The sequence below is a fragment of the Mus musculus genome, chromosome 7, assembly GCF_000001635.26.
Source record: "Mus musculus strain C57BL/6J chromosome 7, GRCm38.p6 C57BL/6J".
Taxonomy (NCBI): domain Eukaryota; kingdom Metazoa; phylum Chordata; class Mammalia; order Rodentia; family Muridae; genus Mus; species Mus musculus.
This window is the reverse complement of record NC_000073.6, coordinates 124843342-124863427: the sequence shown is the minus strand read 5'-3', so window position 1 is coordinate 124863427 and position 20086 is coordinate 124843342.

The window sequence follows — 20086 nt, the reverse complement described above, 5'->3', positions numbered from 1 at the left end:
TCACAGGAAAACTGTATTCAACAGTGTTTGTACTGGTTATGTGGATCTTAATCATAATATGTAAACTGTATACATGTCTTTGAACTGGTACATGGATAAAAATATTGTGGCTATAATATACACTGGAATATTATTCATCAATTAAATATGACAACAAATTGATGAGAAATAAAAATTTGCCTCTCTAGTGGATTATACTAAATCAGAGAAGGCAAACTCAAATGTCTCTGCTCAATTTGTGTGACACTGTAGAAAGTCACTACCTAGAAACAAACCAATGGTTTTTCAGGATCTGGAATAGAGGAAACCAATGCTCAGTAAAGGTATGGGAAATTTAAGTGTAAATTGACATTCTGTGCCTCCTGATCCTGAAAGATAGCAAAGAGGACTTTAATTCTCAAGTAGATAATTATTGGCCTTATTGTTTCCTGTACCTTACAGAACTTTCAAAGCCCTTTCTCCCTCTACAGGCTCCAAATCACAGCCTATAGGCTCACAACTGTAATGGACAGGTAGAGCTTGCCACAGCCAGAGGTGAACCCTGTTTAAGAGGCTGACAGAGGCACGGGCTATGGTCAGATCTGGAAAGTGTGGTCTTTTAACTGTCATAATGAGTTTTTGCTACTTAGAAAACAAACTTAATACCTCAACAGCTTTCAGCAATGCTAGCCAAGTGTACATCTCCAATGTCAAGGCCTGGGTGTAGTCAGATGACTGTACTAGGCAACTGCACATCTCTGGTTACCAGGCCTGTCACTACTAGGGGGCTGTACTAGTTTGTGACAGAACAAGGTGCTGAGGTTCCTCTACCTTGTATTCTTGATGGGGACATTCTAACTTTAAGTGGAGTTTGATCTCCTTGATGGAGAGCCCAGTGGAAAATTAATCAACTCTATTTTAGGAACTCAAGGTCTAGACGCCTCAGCTCACTTATCTCAGGTTTCTGTAAAACTACTTGCATGTATAAACCTCACCCTCCAGATAACTGCCTTTCTTAGCTTCTGTTAAACTGCTTGCTTGCCCAAAACCTACCCCTGCAATGGTTGAACAAAATACAGAGAAGTGGTTTTTGCCTTTCAAAATCCCTTATCCTAAACACTTGGCACTACACTGAGTGTGCTCCTGAGTGTAGTCCCAGCTGTATAAAATAAAGACTTTAAGTTGGCTATAAAATTTGTCTGAGTGGTCATCCCTGGAGGGCTTTCAACTGCACAGCTCTGGTGACTGGGACTGGGTGCAGGCAGTGAGGTGGCTCTGGTTAGAGCATGTGTTTAGTTTGTTCAAAGTACCTCATCTTCCTTGTCCCCAAATCATGTCATGTTTGCATATGAACTGCCGCAGCACAGAGATATCCTAAGACTCTATGTGTCTCCTGTGTAAGGATGTCTGTTATATCGTCAAACTGCAGAGTCGGTGGGGTAGAAAAACTACTACTGCTTCCATAAAACTTTATAAATCTAACCTTTCAGATAATATCTTTACTCAAGGTCATATACTTTGAATTTATGCTATTTTCTATACCTCGTTCTGCCTCAGTTTTCTCCTCTAAAAAGAGAATATTAATCCTGTCCCTAAAAGTTTCTATGAAAATTAGAAGAGAGAAAAAAAAGGCTCTGATCCTTGCTCTATGAAATGTTTCTTTCTATGTGTTTTCCTATCTTATCTATTTAACAAATTGGTGAGAGTATAATGAAAAAAGAACTATTGAAATCCTGTGGGTGGGAAGACTGAATAATAACCTGTCCTTCAGTGAGAGATAAGGCCCAAGTGCCAAACACTCTCCCTGGAATGCGGACCTAATTACACCTGTTGAGGTGTTCCTCCAAGGTCAGCCAGCAGGATAAGAGAAGGGTGTCCTTCAGATAAAATTACCTTGGAGACAGAAATCACACAGTCTCTTATCTGGTTCACAAGGGCAGTGGTTTCTGATCTGCAGCAGCTGATGGTGCCCATGAAGCCCAGGCTTAAGGCAGTTGATGTGGAATGTAAGTGGGACATTGACGCTAAAGCATATCCTGCTTTAGTCTTGAAGGAGGGCACCATAGAAAGGGAGCCCAGGGGATGGCTGGATTGTAGAGATGAACCACAGTACTGTTTGTTGGATTGCAGAAATTTCAGACCACTTGTTTTATTTTCAGCACATGATGGTGGTAAATTTAAGAAATTCTGGTTTTGAAAAGTTGTCTGAAACTTTTAGCTTAAGGGTCATGATCCAAGTTACCAGCAGTCAGAACTACCAGCCAGAGTGGGAAACTAAATTACATTTGAACTGTGAAGGAATAAGTAAATAATTTTCTTTAGGAATTGGTAATCTTGCTCATTCAAATTTGATTGGTGCTCCCACTATCTTTTTGGTGAGCCTAGTGGTCTCCAGTACAGAACATCATGTAAATTTGGGCCTGGAAAGAGAAAACTCAAACACTTGGATAGGCAATAATTGGCTTTTGGGGCTTGAGTGAGTCACAGTGGGGACCTCTAAAGTGGTCCAAGGAGGAAACAATGAAGAGACAATTCTAAGAAGTCTGATGTCATGGGAAAGCAAAGGGAGGGTGTTGTGCACTACAGGGAAGCAATGTGATTGGACAGGGAAAATGTCAAACAAACACAGAAACCAGGAATAATTATGATGGGTGGATGAGGTGAAGAGATAGAAAAGCAGGGACAATCTGAGAATGCTCTACCACAATCAAGGCATGGATTTTGTTTATTTTTTAAGGTAGACTTTGAGGTTCACTAAAATAAAGTATTAGCAAACAACACTCAATTCAAATTTCTTAAGAATTATGGCTTTCATAAGTACCATATAAAGCCTAACACATTTTAAAATTTTTTTATTTTTTAATATTTATTTATTTATTTATTTATTTATTTAGTTAGTTTTTTGAGACAGGGTTTCTCTGTACAGCTCTGGATGTCCTGGAACTCACTCTGAAGACCAGGCTGGCCTCGAACTCAGAAATCTGCCTGCCTCTGCCTCCCAAGTGCTGGGATTAAAGGCATGTGCTACCATTGCCCAGCAGCCTAACACATTTTTATAAGTATAAATGGGTGGCAGAGTTGAAACATGCTGTTAGTTTTGTTTAGTATTACATAAACAGAAGCCAGACAGATACACATAAGCAGGCATACAGTGCAGTTATCAGTTTGTTCTTCGTCATCCACATGTGAAATGTCTTCCTCAGAGAAGGTGGGCAGGTGCATACTAGTATTTATTTTCCAAGAGCACAAACTTAAACAAACATAGTCATGTCTCCTCACAGATTTGATCTCATTGATATCTACTGTGTCTTTGATAGACAGTATAATGTCCTCTTTAAATACAGAACAACTAGCTACAAAAGAGAAACAATAATATCAACAATGAAATCAATCAATGTCAGACCTCTGTGTGAGGCATAGTAGGCACACTGTGGAGATAAAGGCATTTTTTTTTCTAATATAGTGAAGACATTATCCAAGTTTTACCATTGAGAAATCTTGGGTACAGAGGCCTTGTGCCATGTACTTACATGTAGTGTATGTATCAAGACTCAGCAGCCCTGGCATAGTGGGTGATTCACAACAAATGACACCATACCTCACTTAGGAAGGGTGACTGTAGGGATCCCAGGGTAGGGCATGCCTCCAAACTCTATACTCCTGATCTCTATAGGAGCTCACTGTCTTTCTGGCTTCTTAGGAAGATGGTCTATGCATTTAATAATCAGGAACACTGGGAGTCTCAAAAAGGCATGAGTGGCAGATGGATCCTTCTATTGCTTTGCAATGCTGTATATTCTAAAAAACCAATTTACAACAAGGAAAGTCATCTCTACATGTCTCCTCTTTGAGTCCTAGAGGACCAGACTCCCAGATCATTGTGATCCCTGGGGCTTCTTGTCAGGCCTGCTGTGTGAAAGAAGATTGGTTCCACTCACAGGACAAGGTTGTAAATGAGAGTTTGACTTATCCAAGCTCCCTGTAGCTTGTAATGGAATTGACTAATTACACCCCACATTAGAGGCTGAGATGGATGCTCAGTGTTGTTGCCTTGATATGATTCTGAAACAGTAAGGGCACCATGACTCTCAGAGACCTAATTCTTCAATGCAACAGAAAAAAAATGAAGATTATCTTGGAGAAAATCTTGGAGAAAGCTTAATTTGATTCAATTCATCTTGTATTTGTAAAATTAGATCAGAGTTCAGGATGAGAGGAGACATATACCAAATATATATATAATATACCAAAGGCAGTATTTCTGCCTCCAAGAACAATGAAATCTTTTACCATTACTACCAACTGGAAGACAATCTCTTCCCAATCAGGGTGTCTGTGACACTGTACATTCAAGAAGGAGTGCAAGCCTCAGACACACAGGTGTTCTAATGTGTCTTACATTAATATTAATACATGCACACAATAATGTGCAGTGTTAATAACTGGTACACAAATCCAGAAGGGAACGGATAAATTTGGCCTAAGAACTGACATTTAATAAACTATTTTCCAGATCGGCGATTCAGAGACTTTTGGCAAAGTTGATCCTGAACTATGGTAGTGTGTGCAGAAGGAATATGTGGGAAGTGTTGACAGCATTGTCACTTAGGCCTCCACGTTTGAAGGAGATGCCCCAGGAACATAACACTGTTTCCTGGATCATTATACAGGTATTCTTCCATAAACTTGTGGGATATCAGCTCAACACACTGCTGTGCCTCAGTTTTCTTTCAGGATCATAGGCATCACAATATTGACTTCTTTGTAAAGTTGATCTTTTTCTCCGTAATCTGGGGCATTGGTTTGACTTAAAACTCTCTTCTAGTCAATGGGGATCTAGCAAAGGACAAGTTAAGGAGCCTCCATCCTTTTGGGTCCAGGAGCTTACCTTCTGTTATGTAAGACAGATGTCAAAAAGCCAGAGGTAAAGAGGAATGAATTTCTGTCCAGTATTAGGTACAGAGCAAACAAACAAACAAACAAACAAACCAAGATGACAGCATAGTTGTGACTTGGCTGCTTCTTACCTCATTAACAATGGGTCCAGCAGAGAACACAACTCTGAGGAGTTGACACTTAGATGGTAACTCTGAGGAGTTGACATTTAGATGGTGAGATGACAGCTTGCTTAAGCGCTAAGAGGCTATTACAAATAACCTGAAGACTGATAAATTAGTATGTGTGAGGATTAAGTGAGATTGTGTATCTATTTTAAATTGTGCTCAGTTCCTTTGCAAGTTAAGTAAACAATATGATGCTGTAAGTGATGATATTGGTTAGCTTTCCACTGTGACAAAATACTTGAGGCAAATAAGTCAAAAGGAAGAAAACGTTTGTCTGGGCTCATACTTTCAGAGGCTTCAGTGTATGGTTACTTTGCTCCATACTTTTGAGCCTGGGATGAGGCAGACTGTTTGTGACTTGAGGTGACAAGAGCTACTCACAGCATGGTAGCCTAAAAGCAAAGATAGAAAATCAGGCATTCCAATATCTTCCTCTAGAATATGTTCCAGTGACCCAACTTCCTCTCAATAGGTTCTACCTCCTTAAGGTTCCATTATGTTTCAAAAAGTGCCATCAGCTGGCACTACACATTTTACACAGGCCCTTCTGGGGATATTTAAGATCCATGCCACAATGATGGATATGACGAGGAGAAGGAAGTAAAGGAGGATAAAGAGAGGTTAATCATGAGAACAGGATGCAGTTTCTCTGGGAAGAGACCAACAGGAATCAGAGCAGAGTTCAGTAATGCTTATCATCTTAATATTTTAGCGAGTAAGGTTTCTACTTGCTATAAAACACCCACAAGGCCATCAGACTCCAATTTCTGCATCATGGGACTGAGAAGCAGCCATGCCCTGAAGCCCATCCCATATGTTGGGTTCTAGCTCGGAAGCTGGATGCTGGGCTGGGGTTTCCAGTAGGTGAGTAGAGTTTGAGAGGAGGAGCGCACATTTCCTGCATTTGATTTATCCATCCAATCCAAAGCCCAGGGAACCTACATTCCATGGACTTTAGAAGCTGCAGCAGTCTGGTGCCAGCTCCAGAGGGAAGCTGGAGTTGAGTTTATAAACATGTAGATGCCCACAGAGAGGTTGGCAGGGAGGCCCCGTGGCTGAGTATGACCTCATGCAGGAACCTTGTGGGAAGTCCTCTGGTGTCAGATCTCATTATCATACCTAGAAGTTTCCTGCCAAGCATGTCTCTTCTCAATATCTCCTTCTGAAGGGACTCAGGCTTCTGCGGTGTTGGCTCCATGCCCCCCAATGCTGGGATATTTATATTTGATGGTATTGGATGAATTATGCACACACCCTACTGAACACAGATTTAATGAGGGGATTTCATTTCTGTTCCTTGCTTTGCTTTTAATGGATTTCAGGCTTTGAATTAAGCAGTAGCTCAGCAACTTGAGCCTTCGGGGGAGGCAGAGAGAAACTACCCTTTGAATAGGCACATGGAGGCTGCCATTTTGATAACCAGCCTGCTATAGATGTGCCCTATCTTGGTCTTGTTTCTAGTCTCAGGTGAGTTTGGTGATAAAAGCAATCTTCCGTTGGTATCAGAGAACAAAGACAACACTGTACCAGTTGAAGATGTAAATGAGCATTCCAAGGAACAAGATGAACTCAGAGCCAAGGACAGGCCTTGGTTGAAATCATTTGTACAACTCTGAAAGGAAATTACACAGCTCTCAAGAGTTTGGGGACAAAAGAGATCACAGCTCAGCATCTGTTGATGGATTGATTTTTCTTATTAGAAAATCAGATTCATATGCTAAAGTGATGTTCTGTGTAAGTTTTTATTCTGTTCACCACCGTTAACTGCAGACTTACGTACCAGACGTTTCTTTCCTCTTGGCTATAGCTGCTCATGTGTGGCCCAATGGCCCAAAGATAGAACCAGGCCTGGGATATTTGCCAGAATTTTTGGAAGGAGAGTGCACAATTCTTTGCTCTCTGTGGTAACGAGGTAGTAAAATATGCATCTTGAAGATATTGTTTGTAGCCATTGGCAAGGGCTAAGGATACAAATTGTTTGGCAGAGAACAGAGCATCTCAGATAAACAGAGGCAACAGTGAATTCACATGGAATTATTTAGTTCTCCTGATCTAGCTCTACCTAAAGCTTGTATGAAATAGACAAATCCAAAATTTTAGTAAAACTTATTTTTGATGCTGAGGTATTTTATTTCTTAAATTCAAGAAGTACAGGTGGCATTGAGCAAAAATTCAGAGAGGTGATCTAATGAAATATGTTAAATTGTCATTATTTTCTTAAAGCAGAGATGACTTGTATGAAGCCAAAGTAGAAACAAACCAATGGAAAAACAAAGCATAAAGAGATTCAAGGAGACAAAGGCCTACAGCAGAGAACCAAGAACTACTTTCATGAAGAGCTTCTGGGAGCATGACATTGGTTCTATTGCTTATAGACACAGACCTACACTGGCCATGGCTCAGATAGCCACGGGACTGTGTTAGCTATGGCTGGGGCTACACATAGAGCTGTACTGACCATGGATCATTTTGACACAGGGTTGGGTTGGTCATGGCTTGTGTGGATACAGTGCTATGCTGACTATAGCTTGGGTGAACACAGGGCTGCACTGGCCATGGTCCAGTAGATACAGGGCTATAGTTGTCATGGACCAGGAGACACAAGGCTGTGGTTCAGTTATTATATTCTCCCCAGAGCTGTTGCTTCTAAACTAGGACATGAGCAGAACATTTGCTGTGAAATCAATCTATTTAAACATAATTTTAGTAAGATAAAAACAGAAACCAAAGATAGTCTAACTGTCCTGTCCAGAAAGTTGTTCCAAGCATTGATGAAGTTTAAAGAGTTAGCTGCTGAAGTAACCTTTCCAGAAACAATACAGAAAGTTTATTAGAATTTGATTAAAATGACAACATTTATTCTCTTTTGTTATTACTTATGTCAGGAAAGAGTAACTCCAACAGATTCTCAGAACGGCCCTACGTTTGAAGAGACAGAAGAAAAAGAAAGCCAGGAATTTAACATTGTGTTTCATGCATACACGAGAGACAGGCGGGTAACCAACAGATCTCCACAGTGTAACTTTGGATGTCAGTTTACACAGACACTTCAAAGAGCAGCATGTGAGTCAGCATTCTCTAGAGGAACAGATCAAGAGAGTGAAGGTTTATACTGAAGAAGGCATATGTCCTTGGCTTGCACCATATGGGCTAGGCAGTCTAGCAATGGCTGTCTGCACATGGAAGAGGCCGAGAATCCGGCACCAGCTGCTTGTCTTGGCAGTCACAATCTGGTGTCACAGGCCTGGATGGAGGATTCCTGGAATGCCACTGGTCTTTAGGTCACTTTGAAAGACTGAGGAGATTTTGCGTGACATTGAGGGATGACAACCACAGTGACGGAGTAGACACACTCAAATGCAGGAAGTGAGGCATGTAACACTGATTCTCCACAGCCATCCTGATATTTAGGCTGCCACTGAAGGGGGCTATCTACTCTGGGGGAACAATGCCTCCTTCAATCAGTCCTTCCTAAAGACTCCCTCACAGACCTACCAGAGGCATGACCCTTATTGATACCAGATCCACTTAAGATATCATTCAAGCCCAGCCATCTAAAGTATTAAGTTCATAGAGAAGTGGGGAGACAAAAGGAAGGACAAGTCTCTGGCAACTTGGGGGAAGGTGGGCACTTGCCAGAAAAGGGCCGAGGTACAGCCTCCTGATTCAGCTTCATGGAGATGTCCCAGGGGAAGCTACTTCTATATGGCTGGCGTCTTCAAAACCATTCAGTCAATGTAGGCACTGTATTTTCCTCCATTCTGACCTGTTCTCCTCCCTGAGTGTGAACAGCCCATAGTTTCCTGAGCCTTAGTGGATTACAACAACAACATCATTCATTTGTCACCCTGGCATTAAACGGTCATATGTATGTTAGTATAATAACACAACAAACACGTGCACACACAAGCACACACACTGGCATTAAATGATCATATGAATGCTTGCACAGCCCTTGCGGGTGTGTGAGTGTGCGCATACACACACACACACACACAGAGTTAAGTGTCTCTGCTTCTTAAACTATATTCACATTAGCTGCTATTAAACTCTGTGCCAAAGTACCCAAGAGAAACAATTTAGAAGAGGAAAGATGTACTTCATTCATGGTTTAAAAGAGGTCAGCCCATGCTCGCCTGGCCCAGTGTGTTTCAGCAGAGCCTCGTGGCTGTGGAAGTGTGTGGCAGCAGACCAGTTTACTGACAGACCAGGAAGCATAGGCACGTAAGGGAGAACTACAGATGGTACCCATGAGGACCCATCCCCACCCATGTACTTCCTTCGTCAGGTCCCACCTCCAAGGTTGCGGCACCAGTGCGGGGCCACATATTTAAAACATGGCATGCTGGAGGACATTTCAAATTCAAACTGTATCAGTAACAGGATCACAGTTTTTAAGATGAGGGAGGTAACACTTCTAAACAATAAGATTAAATGAGAGTATTACATCTTCTGGCTAGAGTGTGCTATTGTAGTAGCACAATGAACAACCTGGAGTATGCTCTTAGGATACTCCTTCATAATTCACATGGCACATGCTCTCAGAAGCATACTCCCTTTTTGGTTTACCCAACAGGTGTTTAGTGAGTAGTTTCCACCCACGTGCTAACCAGGGTCGGGGACACTGCTCATGTTCAAGTGCATAGCTATAGAGTATAGAGCTCCTGGTGTACGCAGGGCATTGCTCTTAGTGAGGAGGATACAGAGGTGAATGTGACATGACCTTTTCCATAAAGTAGGGAAGTTAAAACCGCACACAAGAACATTTTAAGGGAATACTCTGTCCCTGTGGGACAGATGCCAAGGAGGCCTTGGACTGTTTTCAGGAGCCAGGAAAACAATGAGATGCTTGCTTTGTTCAGTTCCTGACAACATCTGCCATGAAGAAGGATTTGCTCCTGCATCAGTTCCACATTCCCTCAGGTGGGAGGGGAGTGCATTCCTTTAGAGGTGTGGAAGGAGAAGTTTGCAGGCATTTAGGGGTACTGCACATTGGATTCCTTTGACTCTTTTAAGCATGCCCTGACTGTGAACCTACTGCATGCTCAGCACCATGCTGGACAACAGGAGTGAGCATGGTGGAATCTATGCCCATGGAAGTCACCTTTCTGTGTGACTTAGTGGTGTGAGAGGCCAAAACTCCTGGGGAGGAGACCTGGCCTGGGAGTGGGTCTTGGCAGGGTAATGAGTGCATTTCATCATTGTTTGCACTGGTAAAATGATCCTTTGGCTTCCAACTCAAGCAGCATCTCTTTCTTAAGCCCACCTTATCTAGAGAAACTCCTAGAAAGTCTGCATTCCTTCCATGCCTGCCTGAACTTAATTTAAATAGAAATGACATTGGGTTTATAGTAAGATGAGCTTGTCCAAAATGTGCAAAGTAAGCCACCCTGCTTCCTGCCACATTGGTCTCCCCTTTAGGTGTTAGTTACCAGATCTGTATCAATTCTTTTCTGTTGCTATCAGAAAACCCCAGGAGCAAGGCAACCTTTAAAAGAAGAGTTTATTCTGGTTTATGATTGCAGAGGGATAGAGTCCATGATGGCAGGGGCCACAGGCAGCACGCACACCATCTGGATTAGCAAGCTGAGAGCTCACATGTTGAGCTACAAGCACAAAGCAGAGAAAGAGAACTGGAAATGGTCCCAGGCTTCAAATCCCCCAAGCCTCCCTCCAGTGACAAACTTCCTCCAATGAAGCCTTACTGCCTAAACATCCCCCAAACAGCACCACCAACTGGAGACAAGGTGCTCAAATTCTGGAGTCTACGTGGAGTCTCATTCAAACCACAATGACTAGGTCAAGTCAGCCTATGAAAAGCCAGGATCGAGACTTCCCTTTGGAACTACTAGGGAAGCTTCACCCAGTATTAAGTATCCATCACACTGAATGGTGCAAATACCTCACTGGATACGATGCAGGCTTCAAAGGAACAGGTCAGATTTACTCTAACATCGTGAGATTATTCACCACAAAAACCTATCAGCACAAATAATATGAATTTGTTTTCTCATGACCCTGTTGGCATCTAGTCTATCATAGATGAGGCATTGCATAGTGGATAAGCCTTTACATGCTAGAGAACATTTTGTTTGAGTAAAGTACCTGTTTCTCTACTTAACTAACTAGGTAGATTTAGGTGGTGTGTTTAAGTTCCATGCTAACACTAATTCTCAGTGGCTATATTTGGTGTGCCCAGCCATGTGAAAACAATCACTCAGGATACATTATTAGTGCTGGGGAAAGTGCATATATCACATCTTAGTTTCTGGGCAGGGTTGACAGCTTTCCTCTACTGTGTTCCTCCAAAGTGTTTCATGTAAGGGGCAATTAAAACCTGGGAATGGAAGATGAGTCGTGGCTACAGTTTTAGCATTACTTCTAAATATGCACCTTCTTTGCTTGTAGGGAGCACAACACATCCCTGATGTGATTTAGGGCAAATGTGGTTCTTAGCGGATCTGTGTCTTCTGTTCTCCACAGAGAGTCAGCAAGAATGCTGGTGCTATGGTTGTATAGACAGCTGTTACATTGTGTACCTCTAATATGGGAACCGTTTACTGCCACTGTTATAACAGAACACCAGAGACTGATTACCAGAAATGATAGATGCTTTAAAGCAGAACTATTATACCCAAATTTATAGTTCCAAGGTATGGAATCAGGAAGCCACCACCAATGACTGTAGGTGTTCTATATACACAGTAGAGTACTATTTAGCCATAAAGGAGAATGAAATTAAATACTTTTAACAGATAGGAGAACTAGAGATAATGTTAAGTAAAGGAAGCCAAATTCTATCTTTCTTCTTCTTCTTCTTCTTCTTCTTCTTCTTCTTCTTCTTCTTCTTCTTCTTCTTCTTCTTCTTCTTCTTCTTCTTCTTCTTCTTCTTCTTCTTCTTCTTCTTCTTTTTTTTCTTCTTCTTTTTGGTTGTTTTTGGTTTTTGATTTTTGGTGGTTTTTGGAGGCAGGGTTTCTCTGTATAGCCCTGGCTGTCCTGGAACTCACTTTGTAGACCAAGCTGGCCTCGAACTGAACAATCTGCCTGCCTCTGCCTCCCGAGTGCTGGGATTAAAGGTGTGTGCCACCACACCCGGCTCTATATTTCTTAATACAAGAAAGGAGGACAAAGAAGTACGTTTGGGAAGGTGGAAAGGATTAGTGGCTACTGGAAGGGAGGTAAATATGAACGAAATGTATTCTTTATAGTTATAGTGTCTTAATGAAATCTATTATTTGCATAAGTAATAAATGATAATAAGAAAGAAATTACCAATTAAGAATAATTAACTTTTGTAATTTAATTATGCTATAAAATGGTTGGAAGTCTAAAATAAGGGTGTCAAAGTGTCCAGCCTCCTGGCAATGAGGGCAAATATATAAGATCATATATATATATATATATGATCTTATATATAAGATCAATAAAACATCATTATGAGCCACACCTCCATCCTAGACTAAACCCAATCAATCTCCAAGAGTTTCTCTCTAAACATCATCTAGAGGAATGTCTTCAAGATAGGAATTTGAGGTATATACACACTTTAAGTTACATGGCTTTGACTCCAGAAGTTAATGAAACTGTATGAACAGGATCTGGTACATAGTAGCTAGTCAGGAAGAACTTGTGAGTCTGTATTTGAGTGACTGGAGCTGTTATTAACTGAGGTAAATTGGCAAGAGTATTCTACCCAACTAAGGCACCCTGAGAAGGCCCACTATTGTTAATAGAAAATATTCCACAGTTACCTGGGGGGCATATATTGTCTAGCTCCCACAAGAAGCTCATTAATTTACAGTCCTACATTTTATTAAGCTAATTTGAATTTTAATGAAAAATAACTAAGTCAAAGTGATTTCTGTCTTGGGGAGAAAATAATATTTCTATGTAGGTTCATGGAATGGGATGCCAGAAAATAGATATGAGTCTCTTACATTTCCCCATAGGCTACAGCCCACCAACTTACAGAGAAAAGGGTTTTAAAAGATGATCTACACACAAATAGTAGGGTTCTCATCCATGGAGTCTCACCAAAAAGGCACAGTGGCACATGAACACATTGGCTGGCAGAAGGGGAAAAAGGAAGATGAGGCAAGATGGCTTCATGGCACCCAGGGACAGCTTCATGGATCCCTTCAACAATGTATGCAAGCCTGGCCATTTAGACCTGCCCTTGGGGAGTGGGCCACACCAGGATTGTACTGTTCGAGGAAAACCATATAGACATGAAGAAGAGGGGGTACTTCTTCACAGCCTGTGCACCTACTACTAGATACTGCTGAGGACTGTATTGGCTCCAAAGAATTGAACATCAAGTTGATCCACTGTGAGTAGTGATATTTATGTCTGAATTAATAGAAGTTTAGGAGTAGGGCAATAGCTCCATGGTAGAATACTTGCCTAATATGAGTAAGACCCTGGGCTCCATCACTAAGACTGTGAAAGGAGTTGGGAGGGGAAGGGGATGGTGAGCAGAATGAGGACTGGGATAAAGATGGGCTGGAGACGGAAATGGAGACAGAGACACACAGAGAAGCAAGTTTAATAGACATCGGTCAATGTTTCTATGGAAGTCCAGAGGTGTCATTTCTTGTCCCATCATGGTTGGCCATTGGTAAACTCATCTCAGAGATTACTGAGGGCTCACATCAGTCAGCTTGGATCAGTTGCTCTCCTGAAGAATTATAACTTCCATGTAGACAGGCCTATTAGAAAGACATTGCCAGGGAGTTTAGCTAGCAAATGCTTGTGGGCTGGCTGACGGCTGCTCCAGAGCAATGACCATGCATTTGGGACAGGCAAAAATAGCAAATATGTTCTTCACTAGGGATGCCACTGTTTAGTTGTAGATATCAGAAGAAGCTAGTTTGTATGGTGAGCAGCTTTAGTTAAGGGATCTAGTTTCTAGGGCAGAGTGCATGCCAGGGGCTGAGTCTGAATAATGAAGTGTGCACATTAGGGCGATGTGATTAAAATGAAAGCCTATGATGACTGGGTATGTGGAAGAACTTATTTTAATCAACATTCTCTCCTACTATATCTGAGACATAGAAAGTGTTCAATAGACATCAGATACCCCATAAATGAAATTATGCCTATGACTACCATTCTACTAATGTTAGGATGCCAACAGTGTTTACAAAGTCAAGTGTGGCTGGTGTATAGCTCAGAGGTAGAGTGATTGACTAGCCTGTACAAAGTTCTGGATTAGCACCATAAAGTTGAACAAGAAATAGGTAGTCAAAAGAACAGCCTATTGCCATGCATCTTCCAGCCAGCATTTATGGAACACTTACTATGTGCCAAGCCTGCAATGAGCATTTCTTTCCATGAAGTCAAGTCTTTTCTATTCTTAACCCCTGCTACAAGTGTGGCTCAAAGAGGTTAATCCCCTTGCTTAAGGATAGTGTATTAGACAACTCTGACCAAGAGTAGGCCCAAGATTTCAGACATCAAAACAGTTTAGTACACATGAAAAGCAGTATAATGGGGAGGACAGGTATATTACACAGTGTAATAAGAGGATGAGTCTATTACACATCCAGTATGATGGGGAGTGAGGGTCTGTCTACACATACAGTGTGATGGGAAGGGTGAGTCTATTACACATATGGTGTGATGGGAGGGAGGGTCTGTTACACATCCAGTGTGATGGGAGGGAGGGTCTGTTACACATACTCTTTGGGGCTCTTGCCCCTATCACTTTGCAACTTCAACCTCTCCCCAGGTCTAAGCTATGGTGCAGGTTCTGGTAGACTCAGGCATGGAAAATAGACTATAGAGAAGGCCCTCCCTTTCCCAAGGAAATTGACTGATGGTGAAACAAGGCCACTCTGCTCACTGTAAAGTAGAGGGGTGTCCACAGTGTCCTAGGCCGGCTGGGTGATGTAGTTGCTGTGTGTATCCAGGAAATGGGACTCTACGTGAATGCCAGCAAGCAATGACAACCACTTTCCCCCTTTATTCTCCCTTTCAGCAATGGCTCAGAATCCCCCCAGACAGTTCTTCAGTACCACTCTACCCTGAAGGCATCATGGGAATTCTTTCCACCCTTGCTTCTTTCATTTCCTGCCTTCTATGAGCTCTGACCTTGGGTCACCCCTCCTCTCATGGGTGGAGTGCTTTTGTGAGAGACCCAATGGACAGAAGCACTACACACTGGGGATTTGATGTAGGACTTCAGGCTGGACTGCCTGGACTCTTCATCAAATTCCACCTGCAGAATTTTCTCTCTGCTGCAGAAAACCCAAAGGTGAGATAATTTGGTGATTTGATTCTTAGGCGATTCAGTGATATGAGGAGGCTGGATATGAAATGTGGCTTCTAACTTCCCGCCTCCATCTCTTTGATCATTAGATTTGTTCTTAATCTCACACACAGACATTCTGTGGTTTTATTTTTTTTCCTTTTTGGCAGGTTAATTAAACCTGTCTTTAATTTTTTTTCCTTCCTTTTCCAATTCCGTGTGAGCGCTGGGGGAAAGATCTGAGTCTCTAATCTCTGGAAGCATTTGTCATGGAATATTCCAGACATTCTAAAGCATAAACTATTCTGTCTTTGAGCCTGAGCTCGCTGGAAGTGCTCATTCAGATGCCGGAGCTCCTACTTCAATTGTTTTAGCAACTTCAACTTGCAGGGAGAGAGGGTCACTTAATAAGAAAATTGAACAATAAAAATCTCAGGAAATTGGACATTTAAGCATTCAAAGTAATTGATATCGAGGAGAAAGTCTGAACAACTAAAATTATAACCATACAGTCTACTGCCTGTGCTTTGGGAAGCACGTGCAACCCAAATCTAAAATTATGTGAGTTCGTTACAAATGCAATCACAGACAATCTACCTCACACCATACATCAAAACCCTGTGCGCTGAAACTCTCCCGTCTTTGTGTCCCTACATTCTTATAGAAGGAAGAGTCGGGTTTTTTTCATATTGAATTGCAATTTCTAGGATGTAATAACCTAGAAATTCCCCCATTAGATACAAGCCTTAGAAAATAGTATAAAAGAAGGTGAAATTCCATCTAGGCAGCTGGAGGCAAAACTATGGAAAGTGACGTCTTTAAAGGGGGAGTAAAGGTTAAGAAAAGGTAGAAAGAAGCTTGCTGTGTGTTCATGGCTGAAAACAAATTGGTAGGACAGTACAGATTCTTCAGAGTGCTGTGCTGACATATGGCTGACTGGCATCCACCACCGTTATTATTTGATTTCTATGAATAGGTAAACACCCAAACCCAAACGGAACAGCTCTACCTGAGACAAAGCCACAAAGTCCTTTACTTATGTCATCTTCCCTAATGTTCCTTCTACTTTGACCCCAGGATCTAGTTACAGACATCCTAAACTCAGCTGGCAGGTAGACCCTTTTGACTTTCATGTCCCTTCTTTATTGACATTCTTGATATGTTTTGTCTCTTCTGTGTCTCATTCTGGGAGGACTTAGAGGCACTTCACCTGAGCATCTGTGGCCTGGGGCTTTCCTCTGTGATGTCATTGTCTGTTAGGATTTTTGCCTTCCCTGTGGAGACCTGGGAGCAGGGCTGGGGGTTGCATTTTATCTGCAACAGCATCCTCTATGCCTGGCATACAGAATTACATCTAACATCAGAGTCTACAGTCATGATAGACTGGACTGAATTGATGTCTTAACCACCTGTCGCTTGATACATATGACACGAAGCTAGAGGTAGTTTGCTATACATGTACACTTCAGAGATTATCTTTACTGTTTTCCCTACACATGCTTGTATGACTTCTGATTTTGCTTAGCATATGTCCATTGCCCTGACTGATAGGTTTCACTGAGATGTTCTCATGTATGTGTTCCATGTAGACTCTGCTTGTGTCTACTCCCTTAGAGATTTTTATCATGTGGATTGCACTCTGCTATGGAGCCGTTTCCTCCCTGATGAAAGTGATCCATCTTGGATAGAAGCTGCTTAAGGGAGGGTGTTAAAATGAATGAGAAGCAACAGGATGTCCTAAGGGAAGGTGGAAGCCCATGAGGAAAAATCGAAGATTCTCAATCTCAGGAAAGAAACAACTCAACAGCCTCAGGAAACCCACGAAACTGACCAGACTCACTAGATTCCTTCCTCCCCTTAGAGTGCTGAGACACACTCTAACACAATTTGAGCTGCCTGCTGATCCCTCTGCAGTTTGTGCATCACACCCCAGGTCTCTAGTTTCTGTGAGCTGTTAGCCATGCGGGGATTGTCTTGTGGTGATGTAGCTGCCTTTCTGTCATTTCTGTTCCTGTAAGTAACCCCTCACCCATACTCCTTTAAGTAACCTCAATAAAACTCATTGGTTCACCATTTTGAACCTTGGTGGTATCCACACTGTGATCTGGATTTGAAGTCATATTTAGGGTGACTCTGTAAGCTCACATCTCCTCTGGAATAGGGTCACACAACAGAACTCAATAGAAATGATCAGAATCATTTTTAAAAGTTCGCAAATAGCATTTAGAAGTAAATAAATAGCTGAATAGTATACTATTTAGCTATTTATTTATACTACTCAGCTATTAAGAACGAGGACATCCTGAGTTTTGCAGGCAAATGGATAGAACTAGAAAATATTATCCTGAGTGAGGTAACTCAAACCCAAAAGGACATACATGATATGTACTCACTAATAAGTGGATATTAGCCAAAAAAAAAAAAGTACAGAATACTCAAGATACAGTCCAAAGACCTCAAAAAGGTCAACAAGTTGAGGTGCCCAAATGAGGATGCCTCAGTCCCACTTAGGAGGGAGAAGAAAGCAATCATAAGTGGGGAAGGAGGGAGGGAGAGACCTAGGAGGGAAAGTGGACAGGGTGGGGGAGTGAGGGCGAGAGGGGAACCTGATCTGGTACTGGGTGAAAAAAAGGACTGAAGTCCTGAGGGCCAACAGAAAGAATGAAAACAGGCAACCTGGGGAGATAAGAGGTTGGGGGGGACCCTCCAGAATGCACCAGAGAACTGGGAGGTGAGAGACTCTCAGGAATCAAAGGGAGGGAACTTAGATGGAATGCCCAACAGTAGGGAGAGGGAAAGAAGACAGGGTATCGAATGAGGGAGAGGGGGGCCATTCCACAGTCACAACTCTGACCCATAATTGTTCCTATCTGAAAGAATTACAGGAATGAAACTGGAGAGGAGCCTGAGGAAAAGGCCCAGCGACAGGCCCAAAGTGGGATCCAGCTCAAGTGGAGGTCCCAAGGCCTGACACTATTACTGAGGCTATGGAGAACTCACAAAAAGGGACCTATCATGACTGCCCTCCAGAAGACCCAATAAGCAGCTAAAAGAGATGCAGATATTTGCACCCAACCAATGGACAGAAGCAGTTGACCCCTGTTGTTGAATTAGGGAAGGCTGAAAGAAGCTAAAGAGAAGGGTGACCCTGTAGGAGGACCAGCAGTCTCAATTAATCTGGACCCCTGAGATCTCTCAAACACTGGACCATCGAACAGGCAGCATACACCAGCTAATATGAGGCCCCAAACACATATACAGCAGAGGACTTCCGGATCTGTGTTCAACCAGAGATGATGAACCTAACCCTCAAGAGAGTGGAGGTTCCAAGGAGTTTAGAGGTCAGGTGGTATAGGGGGGCGGTGTGGAGACATCCACATGGAGACAGAGGGGTGGGGAGGAGGTATGGGATGTGGAACAGTCAGAGGGTGGATGGCCGTGGGGGAGGAATAAATATGGGGTATTAAATAAATAAATAAATAAATAAATAAAGCTAATTATAAAATGCAGAAATTATAGCTATGTAAGGTTAAAAGAGGAAAATACCTGTTTAAAGAAAAGAAGTTAATAAATAGATCTCTGTGAAACAGATCAAGAGAGTATAGGATAGGGTAGGATAGGGTAGGCTCGATAACAGTAGGCTGAAATAGAAAAGAATAGAAATATTAGCTTGAATGTCATGTACAAGGTAACAAGCTATTTTATGACTCATGTAGACTATTATCTATCCATAATATGCAAAATAAAGTGCAGGCACATATAAATATATAATAGCTAATTCTGCATGTAAAGAAGTAGGTATGATTATGGGTGTGACTTGGTCACAGTATAAATACCCTATAAGTCCTTGTTCTGGATCACTTCTGCTAAGATTATAGTAACAGCATTGCTGGGGGGATGGGCAATAGTCAGTCAAGCCAACCTGACCAACAGTCAAGCTTTCAACATCCTAGAGCAAGTTAATTAGCCCTCCCAGGTTGTTTAGTTTTCTTCTATTTTCATTCTTAATTATGCCCTTTTCCTTGTGCAAAAGTGACACTCCTTCACTATTTCCCATTTGATGTGCAGTGATTCCTTGAAGAAGGAGGCTACTGACCCACATCATGGGCATTAGGGTGGCCATAGGAATTGTTTGACCAATGATGAGAAGCCTTACATGGTGCTAAAAGCCTTAAGAGGACTTGTGTGTAAGTATGTGGCTGCTTTTCATTTTATTCTATGCTGTGGAAAAGGCATGTCCTGTGTCTTGTATGCACTGAGTCCTACATGGAGAGAACACAGAGAACAGAGCATAGTTGGCCCATAGACAACAACATGCAGCTTAGCATGATATAAATGTGCTCAAAGACATCATTGATAGTTGGCTCTTGCTTTGTTTTATTGTGTGATAATTTTATATATGAATATAATATGTTTTGTTCAAGCCCTTTCCTGCTTCCTCCCCCTCCAATTTCTTCCTATCGTTCCATCACCATTCCCTCCCAATTTCACATCTTCTTTTAAAAATTATTTTTAAACCCACTGAGTCCAGTTAGTGTAGCCTTTATGGGAATGGTATAGGAACATGTTTTTGGATCACGGTTTCCTGCTTAGTGGCTATATCTCTGTAGAAGCACATCTCTCCCAGCATTCATCAGTTGCCAATGGCTCTTTAGATAGGAGCAGAACTTCCTGATCATCTCTTTCTTGCATGCTGGGATTTTGTCTGGCTTGATCTTGCAGAGGTCTTACGCTGTTGCATATTCTATGAGTTCCTATGTGTACCTGCTCTGCTGTGCATGGAAAACAGTGCTCT